Raw genomic sequence first — 15151 nt, forward strand, 5'->3', positions numbered from 1 at the left:
TAATTATGGGTCCCACAGATTAAAAAGGCCTCTAAAATGAGGTTTGGTCTCTCCTCAACTAACTACCTGGGTTTCGAACATTGTACCTTGTCTGTCAGAGGCAGACCCTCAGAACCATGCGCCCGCGTGAGAAGACGATGACAAGTTTGCATCATCCAAATTTATTATTCAAATAAATATAAAAATTTAAGCTACCGGCAAGTCACCGGGAGAGAACCGACACGTCCGCGAAAATCTGGGGCCCATACTGATGTTTATCTTCAGCCATCGTTTATAGCCCATTTAAGAAATTGCGCGAAAAGCAACATGACCCACGCGACAAAACGAATGTTATCGTGCGTGTTGAAGGCGATATCTTTTGTGAGACCTTCCGAAGGCCTTGGTCACGGCACAGATGGAGTCACTGTCAGGCTTGCATGAGTGGCCCATGATGGGGATCCTCATTACCGAGTTTAAACATCTGGGGATGTAGCTCAAATGGTAGAGCGATCGCTTTGCATGCGATAGGTAGCGGGATCGATGCCCGTCATCTCCAATAGCGCTCCGCTGCTGTTTACGCAGTTCCTAAGGAGGTCCGTTTTGGTAGAGCGGCCGTGCCGGTAATGAGCTTGTTCTATGTCTCTGCGTACGTGGGGTGCGCTTGGATGGAATTTCAATGAGAACAGCATGAATGCGTTGTTATGTTAGCACAGAAACAGAACTTCGCTTCGCTTCGATCTCTAGCCATTTATTTGGCCATCACGTGCTAGATAGAAGACTTGCTTCTTCTTTGGAAGCGTCACCGTCAAATCGAAGATTTCATAGGTTACTTCGCTTCGATCTCTAGCCATTTATTTGGCCATCACGTGCTAGATAGAAGACTTGCTTCTTCTTTGGAAGCGTCACCGTCAAATCGAAGATTTCATAGGTTACTTCGCTTCGATCTCTAGCCATTTATTTGGCCATCACGTGCTAGATAGAAGACTTGCTTCTTCTTTGGAAGCGTCACCGTCAAATCGAAGATTTCATAGGTTACTTCGCTTCGATCTCTAGCCATTTATTTGGCCATCACGTGCTAGATAGAAGACTTGCTTCTTCTTTGGAAGCGTCACCGTCAAATCGAAGATTTCATAGGTTACTTCGCTTCGATCTCTAGCCATTTATTTGGCCATCACGTGCTAGATAGAAGACTTGCTTCTTCTTTGGAAGCGTCACCGTCAAATCGAAGATTTCATAGGTTACGAATCGTAGCGATGCGTCGTAGCTTAGTTGTGACTAAGCTTTAGAGGCCTTATAGTAGGCATACTCCTCCATTGTCATAAGCTGGGATAACAAGAGCATTAGAAGAAGGAAGATGTTATTCTTTAGCTTATGACAAGAGCACTAGAAGAAGGAAGATGTGATTCTTTGAGGATTTTTGGATGAGTTGAGTCTTTTATTGTGCCAATGGGGTTGTGGCGTAGTGGTTGGGGTGTGGGTTGAGTTATGGGGGTGTGTGAGCTCAAACCTTGCGCACCACATTCCAAAGGCATAGTAGAATATCTGTTCACTTCAAAAACTTTGGTCACATAGCTAGGTTCAACTTTCCAAGGCAAACATGCCAACCAATTTATTCAATGGCTCGATACTCCCTATAGATCATGGAAATGACTAGTTTAAGACAAACTTATGGCCAATAGAAAAGCACATGGTACATCAACTCCTACCAATCGTCTAAATCACTAGTTTAAGGCAGACTTTATGCCAATCATTTAAATTATTTAAAGGGGCATGTCAACGCAAGCATGCCAACCAAATTAGTCGATGGCTCTAGATCATGGAAATGGCTAGTTCAAGATAGACTTGTGGCCAAAAGAGAAGCACATGGCACACGATGAGCCTTGATGCATCCTCACCTAGCTGCTATTCATGTACTCCACTTGCTTTACATGAATAGTTATACATACCAACGTTAAAGGCCATGCCTAGAGTATTTACATTCACATGCTCACTCAGCCTGCCGATTTTGCAATATCTTATTCTTCCCTTGCTTTAGTGGTCTACAAGACTCTACCCCTAGGAGACCCCTAGTAGGACACCTAAGTGCAGTCCGAACCATATCTTATTCTTCCCTTGCTTTAGTGGTCTACAAGGCTCTACCCCTAGTAGGACACCTAAGCACAGTCTGAACCATATCCTTGTCTAGTCTTCCCAATCACTAGCTCAAGACTTCCACCACTTGAGACATCTAAAGCTTTCCTTATTTGTGTTACGATTTCCGTTTGGACATGGAAAACACTTGTTTTTTAAAAAACCCTAAATACCTTAATAAAAAGAGATGATCAAATTGCTACTTTGATTAAAATATCGTGCACGTGAGCTTGAAGCCATTGTAGCTCCATTGTCATGTCCTCCAAACTCGGTTGGGACTTTACAAATACCTGGACCAAGAAGCCATCTATGACCTTAAAAGCTTTGCGTTACATTGTTCAAAGCTATGTCCATACTGCTTATCTTTTCAACAAATCTTTTCACTGATCCCAAACGCTCGTTATGGCCCTCCCAAACAAGCTTTGATTTGTCATAGTATGACGTGGATAATTGATGCATCTACTCAGAGATCAATCTTCTCATGCCTACTTCCCTATGACTATGTAATTCCCTTTTTTAGATCAGCCATGCCTTGATGGTTTCTTTAGAAAACAGAGCTCTCCACGTCCGGCAACAAAGGAATGTCTTTCTTTGTCGTCGGTGATATGATTCGTAGCATAGTTCGCAACAATGCCTTAATCTCTATGTCCACATATATGCATTCATAATGGTATTTCATCCATGCTTCTAAGTAGGTCAAGAATCATCTTCAAGTTAATATAGCCCAGAAACATATAAAATGGAAAAACTACATCAAAGCAATATTGTAAATTTTAGATATTGCATTAAATACTCTTTCACATGTCATATCCATAGGGAGTCCACCTTATAAAACATGTAAGATACCACATGAGTTTAAAGGAAATGGTATTGTGCTTACTAAAATTTTGCAAGATTATATTTTAAAATGGATTTTTTAATTGTAATTTGAAAGAAACCCATAAGCTTAGTAAAGTAAAAGGGATCATTCTATAGCCTTATAACATGTAAAGAAAGTGTATTTTGAAATACCCTTTGAACACACGTTATATAGACGATTTCTTATAGGTGTACCCCTCGGGGTCATATCAATGTAGAATTTTGTAATATCAAAATTTCATCTACAAAGATAAACAAAAGCTTATACCTCAAAATGTCTATAACATCAAATGTATGCATTCATGAAATCACACAAAAATAAAAGAAACCATGGATGATAATTTTGATAAAGAGTATAAAAAGCATGTACTTAGCTTCTCTAGACCCAAATAACACATTAGCAAGATTGATCAAAATGGTGTGAATACTTACTAGAGTATTTCACAAATATATCTAAAATATTAACAAAATAAAAGTGCTTTCAATGATGCAAAATATCATCTACAAATAATTACAATAACCTACACATCATATGAAGAGTAGACTACATCAAGATTGTTGCATGTTTATAAGCAAGCCTTTGCAAATACTCACTACAAACTATTTATATGAATTAACTATTGAGTTCATGCATACCTATAAAAATTACACGACGTAGCAAAAAGAATCTGAGAAAGAGATAGAAGGTATACAACAGATAAGAGGAGAATTTTTTAAAAAAATCTTTAGCTCCAAACAACTGATACAAAGATGGCTTTGTTCACCTATGTGATTCCACTGTGAAGCTTAGATGGCGATCTAGACAAAAGATAGGTGAAGAGCTTAAGGCTAGCTGGAACAACTATGACTGGGTAAAAGATAGATGATGTATAGCTACGAAGGGGTTTAGCTTTTATAGCCCATGAAGGCAGTTAGGTCGGCCTGACTGACTACCATATGAGCCTCCACTAGTCGGCCAGAGAATATTCCCTTTACCTCACAACTCGATGCAATGTGCCTCGAGTTGCTACCAGCTTAATACTCCATCTAGCCCAAAGATTAGACCTTTTTGCCATCTGGTTACATAGACCTCATCTGACATACAAGTCAAGACTCAACCAATATCTGGACTCACATATGGCTTCTCCTCATGATGGGGGCCTTACAACTTTGAGCACCATGGATCATTGCTTGCACCTTATGAGGGTGGGGCATTGAGCATAAAACACCCCCCCTCAATGTTTACCCACATGTGAACTATCTCCTCAGCCCAATGCTGAGTCTCTGAAGATGAACTTGAAGCAGATCTTTCATAAGTGCTTTGATGAAGATATCCGCTCCATTGTTGAATAGTAGACCAATTCCACTATCCTGTCCTCGATCAAATCACGCACATAGTGATACTAGATCTCTATATGTTTGGTGCACGTATGAAACACTAGATTTTTGGCAATGGTGACGCAACTCTAATTGTCATATCTTAGCACAATTGGTTCTTCATCCTGCACTTCCATATGCCATAGGATCCTTCTCAACCAAACCTGCTTCACATGCAGCAAAACAAGCTACCTTGTACTCTACTTCTTCAATAGAAGTCAATGCCACTGTTGGCAGCTTCTTACTAATCCAAGAGAAAATTCATGAACCCAAAGAGAAACAATAACCAGAAATTGATTTCCTGGAATCAATGTCTCCTAGCCAATCTGATTCATAGTTCCCCACAAGAGAAGTTGTGGAACTGTATGTGATACCATAGTCAATAGTTTCTTTCAAGTATCTGAGCACTCGCATCCCAGCTTTCCAGTGACTCTCATGAGGCTTGTTTGAGAACCCAATTAAAATACCAAGAGCAAAACTGATATATGGACAACACAAGTAGATCAGACTGTACCTCCCAATGTCTACTAGAACTTATATCTGGTATGGTGTTACACAAGTAGATCAGACTGCCGACTAACCTTCTGTACCTCCCAATGTCTACTAGTACTGATATATCCTCAACGGATAACTTTGCATTAACCTCCATAGGTGTAGCTATCTCCTTGCAATCATAAGTCATGCCAAATGCCTTCAAGATATCCTATGCATACTTCTTCTGAGAGATGAAAATCTTTCCTCGCTCTTGCCAGACTTCAATCTCCAAACAATAGTGCAGCAAGCCCAAGTCTGTCATTTCAAACTTAGAACTCAAAGCCTTTCGAGTTTGGTTGATCATATCTTCATAGTCACCTGTAATAAGAAGGTCGTCCACATATAGGACAATCACTACAGACTTTTCACCATCCATGTAAACATACAAGTTAGCATCTGAGGCACATATTTTGAAGTTTAAGCTTAAAAAGAACTTATCAATCCGTTGGTACCATGCTTTGGGGGCTTGTTTCAACCCACACAATGTCTTCTTTAACTTACACACTTTGTTCTCAAAATGGGGAGCCTCAAACCCTAGTGGCTAAGCCATGTACACCTCCTCCTTGAGGTCACCATTTAAGAATACTGACTTAACATCCATTTGGCAAAATGGCCAGTGCTTGTGGATGGCCACTTTGCAAGTATTGTGCGAATAGTAGTCATTCTGGCAAGTGGGCCAAATGACTCTTGAAAATCAAACCCTTCAACCTGTAAAAATCCCTAGGCAACCAGTCTGGCTTTGTACTTTTCTAAGGTACCATGAGCCGTGTACTTTACCTTCCACTTGGTGCCAATAACCTTCTAGCAAAGTTGTCATTCTTCATTATGTTGTCATACTCGACTTGAGCTGCCTTACATATTGGATCTACAATTGCTTTTTCTAAGTTAGTTGGCTCCTTTACTTCTCTCATAATCTCAGCCATCAAGGCCATATTGACTATGTGAACAAAAGCCCTTCTTTGCTCCTCTATTCTCTAAGACCTCCTTGGTCCTTATCTGCCTTCTCCTCAACAGATGTAGGCATAGGATTATTGTGGTCATAAAGCTGCTTCACCCAATGCGGCAATGGCTTTTCCAGTGGGGTGATGTCAGGTTGGTGAACTTTTTCCTCATCATCTGAAGATGATATTTCCTCCTCCTCAAGGATAGGAACAGCTCTCGGGACAAGTCTCTAGTGGACTATAATTTGAGTCATTTCAACCCTCTACATATCCCCATACTTAGATAGGAAGCATCCTCGTGGCCTTGGAAAAAGTGAATAAAAGGTCTAAAATGACCATCTTCAATCACCAAATCTAACTCAAATAAATCCACAACTCTAGCCAATGACCTGCGTCTGGCAAAAATTTATAATGAAAGAAAAACATATGTATCCATTAACTCATCCTAAAAAGATAAAAGCATAACACACTTGTAAAGGATATAGGAGGTTTTTTCTATCCATTGCAATTCATGAAAACTAGGCAATCACTAATAAACAATGAACCATAATCTCGATTAACTTCATCAAACCATGACCCCTTCACATACAACTCATACACCACATACATAAATTAGATATATATAGTCAATGAAGTGTATTGCACTTAAAAGATTGATGATTTCTAAATCTGTATAAGTAGAGGGATTAAACAAATGTCTTGGGAGGATTTTGAAAAAACTACAAATAACACATTCTCTCCATAAGTACAAGATATCTACTTAGAAAACAAAGAGCATGGAAATACAATATTTCTAACTGATGAAGGATCAATATCCACATCAGCATTAATGTACAATTTAGGTATTGGCTTCTGATCATTATGACAATGACAATGTATGCATGTTGAGTACCAAGCAAAATGTGCAACCAATCAGACTAAAGAATTAGTAGATTGATAATATATTTAGACAAACTGCAAATAACTTTGATAAGCTTGTATAGGAGTCTTTCATTCCCCACTAACCAATCGAGGTGGACCAAGAGTGAAAGATGTGAAAGAAGGAAGAGGAACAAGCATTAAAGGATGAAGTGAAGGATATGCAAAATCATAGAAAGAAGAAATATTTAAAGATAGAGATTCAAGTAGTTTAATAGAATCTGATAAGAAAGGAGTTAAGAAGTATGCTAGAAAAGTAGGAAGGAGTGTAGGAGACTGTGGAGGACAAGGAAGAGTAGGTGAGAAAACACAATCTACAATTAATGACCAATGAGTAAAAACATGAATTTGGGGATCTACTTGAGGTTGAAAAAGAGGAGGAATAATTAGTGGAGTCAATTGAAATATGGACACATAAGAATAAAATCTATGGGCCATCTATTGATAGTAAATGAGTGAAAGTAATACTAATGGACCTAAAATAGATTGGCAATTATAAGCTTCAAATAAGGATGTATCAAAAGGGGATTGTTTAGACATATGGGCTAAAATATCCTCCTATAGTTGGTTAGCATTTTATAAATGCACAAAAGTTTTTGATTGTGATGATTCAAGAAAGTAGAATCTACCATCAAATGCCAAGAAACTTCAAGATAGTCAGCTACTTTGGATAAATAAGCTTGGAAAATCTCATCTATCCTTAATGCTAGATATCGAACATAAAGAGCAACTTGGAAAATAATCCCCCCACATACCAAGACAAATCCTTGTCTTTTGGAATCACAAGTTCACCTCGAATATACATGTAAGACATCAACATGGTGTCAACTGTAATTCTATCCTAACCACTTCCATAAGGAGATCATAGGACCAAGCACCACTCCATCCATCCTTTGGAGGATGCAAATCCATAGTGGAGAACTTCATATAAAAGACTAGATTTTGTTGTTGATAATGCACAAAAAAGAAGTGATTTGCTGGGATATATTCTATAAATTTGTCAAACCAAGTCCATAAAAGTTCCATTCTAGATTGTAATCTCTCCACCCTAGCTTGAAATAGCAGGCATAGCATTGCACCACATTAGAGAGTAGCCAAGTCTGTAGTTGAGAAAGAAGGCACTAGGGATACGCTAGGACTTGGTGGAACAGAGCGTGACTGAGCCTATTCTTTCAACTCCTTGATCTTAGTATTTTGACTATCAATTGTGGAGTTTAGTGATTGTAACTCTATTGTTTGGGCAACAACAAAGACGATCTCTTGGTTTGAAGCTTTGAACTCTTGGTTTTTCATTAGAAAGATAATCTCTTTCCTTAGTAACAATAGCTACCTGAATTTTTGCTTTACTTAATTGGGCTTGCAAAGAGGATATCTCCACTTTCTGGGCTTCTAACAATTTAGTATGCCGCTCCATTTGTTTGAATAGATTTTAGATAGGGTTTCTTTAGTGGTGGAGGCAAGCTCTATAGTGACCTTGCATAACTCCTCCTTGGACCGCTACATCTCCTCATAAAAAGAGAAGAAGATAATTGGTGAATACAAGTAGTAATTGATATCTCTATGGAGCTTTTAATATCCTTACACAAGAAAAGAATGGCATCTCCTACTACTAGGTGGTGTAGAGAAGGAATAGATATCTCTATACTATTATCTTTGTGTGCCTAAAACAAATTTGTAGATGTTAGACATGTAGGAAGAGCATTTCCTGATGTAGTGTAGAGATTGACACTGAAGGATTTGGAATTGGAACAGTTTCAGCTACATGTTTTAAGTACTTTCTTTGAGTCACCAAAGGAGTAGAATAATCATTATCTTTAAGGATGGGTTCATAATCTTTAGTAGGAGGAGAACAAACCATTGGAGAGTTTCCAGAAGGTGTGAAATTTCCTTAGTAGGGGCAGAGTATATTAGAAAAGTATACAAATAAGACCCATAGGTGACATAAGTCACACTTTCCCTAGTCATGTTGATAAAATACTGATCTAATTTTGTACAAATGTATGAACTCCAGTCAATGACTATGTCTTTAAGCACCGTTTGGGAGGTAGTGAAAAACTCCTTAGATAAGTAATTGGATGAAGTCTTGGCAGGCATGAACATGTCCTAAAGAAATTGATACAACAACTTCCAAAATGGATCAAATATCATTGCTACTGAGACATCTAAGGTGGTACGAACTTTCTTAGGATCTAGAATGATATGGGTTTGTTTTTGCAACACCTTTAGAATGTTCTCATTAGCTAAGTGCTGACAAGCTATTGGAAAAACCTCTCCAAGGTAAGGAAGATTCAAAACCTTCCCTAAGCCTTTGGGTGTCATTGTAAAAGTTGTATCTTATCTCAAATAGAACTAGTCTACTTACTATAAGAGGATAAGAACTCATCACACATAGCAGGATCATATGGAATTAGTGGCAATGAAAGAGCCATAAATTGGAAAGGACGACCTTAATAATAAGGTTCGATTTCTATAGTGGAAAATTCTCTCTATAGATAGAGGAATATATGAGGTGCAATTCAGATGATAACAAGATACACATATCACATAGATGAAAAAAATGTATGCAAAACATCATGACAAAAATAGATAAGAGATTGACAAAGTATCAACTCATATAGAGAATCATTGACCACCCCAAGCAGACCACATTCTACAAAAATGTTGACATGATCTACCCACTTATGCAACCAAAAGCTTCCTAATATGCAACACACAAACCCCATATTAGATAGAAAATAAAAAAGACATACATATTGTACCCTTGACTTCAACATCGTGACCATTAGAATACCAAAAACTAGATAAACCACAATACGTGGATACTACTGAATCAAGACTGATGAACCGATCATATTGACAACAATGACTAACTAGTAGACAACACCACCCACACTCCCACGTAGCACGTTCATTGAATTAGTGATCCATGAAAAGTGGTTGGATTTTGATTTAATTTTCTATGGATTTTAGAAAATTATTTACAATGGGTGAATTTTTTTATTAGGTGGTACACCTTAGAAAAAAAACATGGTTCATTTTATCCATTAAAAAAGTATTAAGTGTACACAATGCATTAAATGTAGCATGGAATTGAATCTCGAATCTATGGGTCTCCAAATGCAAATTCATTCTAAAAATTTATTATGTGTGGAGTGTTGTTTGGCCAACTCATGCATGAGTGAAAGACGGTTCCTTTTATTACAAATTAAAAATGTGCATGAATAGCGCAATAAAGCACATGTAATGTGAATGACGAGTTTATTTTATTTTATTTAATGGTGTGTGTTGGGTGTAGATGCATGTGGAAAATGTGATAAGCTCAGTTCATTTTAGAAATTAAATGTGGTTTGTTATGCATAAAATGAAGAAGGAAAAATTGATATCTGACAAGGTGCGTGTGCGCACCCTAATTTGAATATGCACCCTAAAAATCAACACCCATATCCTCAAATGAAAATCCAAAGGCAATTTAGCAATCTACAAATTTGCAGCATGAGGAAAGAAAACAAAAACATAGCACATTGTTTACTTTCTTATTTTTGAAAAATATAGAAAAAAAGTTCAAAAATTTATTGGAATTTATTTGGGTTTGTTTCTTATGTATTTTTATTTTGTTTTATTTTATTTTTCTTTCAAAACAAAATTGTTAAGTAAATCAATGGGTGGAGCAAATATAAATGAAAGGTTTAGAATTTTAAATGAAAATTTTTAAGATTTTTAAATATTCTTTTAATACTTGATTGACTTTATTTCAAAAGAATTTTTAGGTGTCTATTAGGTTTTTAAAATTTTTATTTTTACTTTTTGGTTTTTACTTTTAATTTTTTTAAAAATTAGTTATTTTTGGTCATTTTTTCCAATTTTATTTGATTTTTGTGTTTTTAAAGCCTTTTTTTAAATTTCTTTTGTCTTAAATGTTAAATTTTTATGAGACACTATCTGTGAAGAATAGCAACGAGCTTGTGACACGGTTGAAATACTATGTGCATCCATGTGCATGAACGATAGCTACAAACCATGAAAATCCAAATCTTGAGTATGAACAGTTAGTCGCCACAGTAAACCAGTAAGAGCAAGTCGACTTAAGAATGAGGTCAAGGATGGGGGGTTGGACTTGTGGGTTCGAGTAGAGGTAAAATAAGTAGGGTAGTCCACATTGGTATGGTGGGTTGGGGTGGGGTGAATTCAAGGGAAGGGGGGCTAACAAGGGGTGGTGGTTTTGTTTTGGTTTTTTTTAATAGTAAAAAAGAAAAAAGAAAATGGAGGTTGACAATGGGGGTGGGTAGAGAGGGGAGGAAAGGGAGGGAAAGAGGAGTTGGGGAAGGAGAAGGAGGTAAGGAAGGAGGGAAAGGAGGAGGAAGAGGAAGATGAGGATGGAGAGGATAAAGGGGGAGAGGAGGGTGGAAGGTGGGAAGGAAGGAAGGAAATAAGGAAGGAGGAGGAGGAGGGAAGGAAGGTGGGAAGGAGATGGCAAAGAAGAAGGAGGATGAGGAGGGAGAGAAGGGAGAAGATGAAGGAAGAAGGGAGGAAGATGGAGGAGGGGGAGAAAGGGGGAGGGGGAGTGGGAGTGGGAGTGGAAGTGAGACGCAGGGAGGGGGGAGGGAAAGAGAGAAAGAAGGAGAGAGAGAAAGGGAGTATCATGGGGAGAGAGAGGGAGGGGGAGGTGAGAGAAGAAAGAAATGTTATTTTGAATGGGTGGAGGGGAGAGTTTTTAAAAAAAGGGAGGATGGTTGTGGGTTTTCTTTTTTGGTTCTTCTTTGTTAATTTTTCGTGATGGAAAAACCAATTTAAATTAGTGGTTTGCCATCCCACCTCACCCATCACAAGCATGCTTGCGAGGTAGCGTAAAAAAAGTTATGCAAAAGAAACCAAAATGGTGTAGGGGAATATGGATAGGTAGATGTAATGTGTTGTGGATACTATAGCACGTGACACATGGCAAAAAAAATATGTTCATTTGAGAATGTGGGAAATTGATACATGAAAAAGTGCAAACAAATATCGGATTAAAGTGTTAAAAAAGAAAAAGTGGGCAAGTGACAGCAACCCTCCCATGACAGAAAATGAACATGAAACCAAGGTAGAAGCATGCAAAATCTATGCACATGACTGAGCCATTAATCTCAAAACTGAAAAGAAACCATAAATCTTCCACTTAATAATGAACCGATCCGTTATCTTCATCATCTTCATCCATAGCTTCAACCATTATACAAGAACAAAAGGGAAAAGAGGAAATTTTGCACAAAAGACAGAGGAGAGAGGAGAGAGAGCAAACTTTTGCACCACCAAAAAGGAGAATATGCAATTGGACAAGAGAGGGAAGGGAAAGAGGCACATAACCACTCGTGCACTCCACCCCACCTCTTCCCCAAAAAGCACACCCCTTCGTATTTTATTATTTCTTTGAAACTTTGATACATTTGATATCATAAGACCTTTGGCCTTTAATTTTGAGTATTCCTACCCTTTACCAATGCATGCACGTAACACTTTTGTGTATACCATTTATTTATGATGGATGTGGATGTGGATGTGGCCCCCTCATATCTCTATCTCTTTTTGGTGATTTTGTAACAATGTAGTATTATTCTATTGACAAAAAATACAATTATGATGCATGCTTGGATTCTTTTGTGCCTTGTTTTTATGCTTCTTTTGAGTGTCATCATATTCCTCCCACACTAAAATGTGAAGCGTCCTTGCGAACCTTGTCAAAGAAGAACCACTGTCTCACACAAACAACTTCCAAAATTGTTAGTAAAACAAGTTCGATCATAAGGATGAGGCCTAGCCATGGTAGGGTATAGGACTCCAAAGCCTTGACCACCAGAGTAAGGGAACTCTTGCCTCAATCATACTCCAACATTGAAAAACTTGTATACTTGTGCAAGGATAGGGTTCAATCTTCAATAAGGGATCATAAGTACAACTCCTTGGTCCAATAGGGGAAGAAAGATGATCCCATCATGTAGCTTCAAACACACTTAAGGGAATTGGGTTTGGTTTTTCATTTAACCGAACCATGAAATGACCTGCTCCCACAGGAACTTAGCAGTGGTCCGAGCATCATTCTTCCTCGTGGCCCATGCCTCTGCCCATTTCGTTAAATAGTTGGTTGCCACAATGATGTATCGAGCTTGGGAATATTGTGCTGCAGGATTGACATGCCCAATAAAATCGATGCCCCATTTTTCGAAGGGTTGTCAGGCTATGACAGGGCTCAGCTCCATCTTTCCTTCTGCACAGGCACTCTGGTCCTTTGGCACTCATCGCAGTGCTTTACAAATTTAGCTGCATCGTGGAATAGGGTGGGCCACCATAGCTGGGATTGTAGCACCTTTCGGGCTATTGTGTCCCCACTAAAGTGTCCTCCAGCGATTCTGCCATGTGCTTCGTTTAATGCGTCGTGCATCTCGTGCTCACACACGCATCTGCACAATAAACCTTCTAGTCCCAACCTGTAGAGTTGGCCAGCTATCAGCTGATAGGGCTGAATTTTCAGGATAAGACTCTTCAGCCTGGCCTTCTCAATGGGTCACTCCGGTAGTCCATTTTCTAGCACTTGCACTATGTCATCAGCCCAATAAGGCATCAGATCAGCTCTAAACAATTCTCGTTCACTAGACAAGTTAAAAAGATGGCCATTCGGTAAATCATCAGGCACGCCTTGTCCAGTGGCTTCTCCTGTGGGTATGCGGGACATGTGGTCGGCCATGTAGTGCTGCTTTCCTTTGCGTACAACCACAGAGAAGTCAAACTCCAGTAAAAGGAGTAACCATCTAGCTATGCGCCCTATAACGCAAGGCTTGTTCACAAGATACAGTAGGGCTTGATGGTCAACGAAGAAGACAAAGGGAGTGGCCAACAGGTAATGCCTAAATTTCTTTACCGCAAATACCATGGCCAACCCCTCCCTTTCTGTCGTGGAATAGTTCATCTCAGTTTCTGTGAGCTGCCTGTTGGCAAAACTCACTGGGTAATCCAAATTATGCTCACTAGGCTAGCATAGCACGACTCCAATAGCGAACTTAGAGGCGTCTATGTGCACATGGAACGTTACGTTCCAGTCTGGGGTTCGCAAGATTGGTGCAGTCGTAAGAGCCTTTTTCAATTCTTCATATGCGCGTTGGCAATCCTCTGTCCACTCAAACACTATCAACAGCTTGTACAAAGGTCTATCTATTAATGCATAATTTAGCACAAATCGTCGATAATATCCAGTGTGTCCCAAGAAGCACAAATCGTCGATAATATCCAGTTTGTCGGGTGGCGGTAGGTCAGCAATGACTCTGACTTTGGAAAAGTCAGTGGCAATGCCGTTCCTTGACACTACATGCCCCAAGATGCATCCGTGTTTTACCCAGAATTGTCACTTTAAGGGGTTTAGTGAGAGGTGATACAACCTACACCTTTCAAAGACAGCTCGCAATTTCTTCAAGTGTTCGTCCCAACTAGAGTGTAAACATAGGTCATCTACGAATACTTCCAGTTCGCGTCTAAGCATGTCCTTAAAGATGGTGCACATTAGGCGCTGGAAAGTTGCGGGTGCATTCATTAGCCCAAAAGGCATGACAATGTAGGCAAATACGCCCCATTCCATGGCAAAGGCAGTCTTGTGCCTGTCGTCGGGGTGCACTTGTACCTGATTGTAGCCCGAGAAGCCATCCAGAAAACTGTAGGCTTCCTTCCCTACTACCCTCTCTAGCATGTGCTCGGTATAAGGTAAATGATAATTATCCCTTTTCGTAACGGCATTCACTTTCTTGTAGTTGACGCACACTCGGATTTTTCCATTTTTCTTCATGACAATCACGATAGGTGACACCTAGCTTCCTTTTGCTATGTTCTTAAAAGGGATTTGTTTTAAAGGATATATTTCTTGTCAAAATGGTGGTGATTCATTTAAAATTACTCTCTCCTATGGGTAAATGTGTGAGGGGAGAGAAACAAAATATAGATTCAAACAAGGATAGGGATGGAAGGGATAGATAATGATAATGTCGGAGGTGTTCTCGTTTGAGGTGATCTAATTGGTGTGTTTGTGATGATGAAACAAAGCTTATGGAGAGAGGTATTTGTGGGAAGTGTAAGAAAAGAGATAAGCTACCTAATTACGTTGTATTCTTGATGTTAAAGCCTAAAGGTAATCTAAATACTATCTTTGATTTGTCTTGGAATCGACATGAGGCCAATACCTTAGAGAAGGATAAGCACATTAAGGTTTTTTTATTTTTAATATGTGATTAATTTTTATCTATTTTTTTTTGCAAAACCCTATCTTTCTTGTTCATTCACCATTTTAGAAGAGAGCCCTTTTGTCTTTTACGTTTCTACAATTGCTTTTAGTTTCTTCTGCTTCCTCTGCATCAATCTTCTTCTTCACTGTCCATTGCAATTTATAGCTTCCTATTCTAATTGGGGCCTTAATCACC

The 15151-nt window shown here is 38.9% G+C and overlaps 1 non-coding gene across 1 annotated transcript; it reads left to right on the plus strand.

Annotated features, from left to right (window-relative positions):
• Positions 1 to 462: 462 nt before the first annotated feature.
• On the plus strand, positions 463 to 535 carry TRNAA-UGC (transfer RNA alanine (anticodon UGC)). The gene has a single exon. It is a non-coding gene; the product is annotated as a tRNA-Ala (tRNA).
• The last annotated feature ends 14616 nt before the right edge of the window (positions 536 to 15151 follow it).

The sequence above is a fragment of the Lygodium microphyllum genome, chromosome 26 (genome assembly GCF_053477565.2).
Source record: "Lygodium microphyllum isolate KBCC chromosome 26, Lygodium_microphyllum_v1.1.10, whole genome shotgun sequence".
NCBI classification, from domain to species: Eukaryota; Viridiplantae; Streptophyta; class Polypodiopsida; order Schizaeales; family Lygodiaceae; genus Lygodium; species Lygodium microphyllum.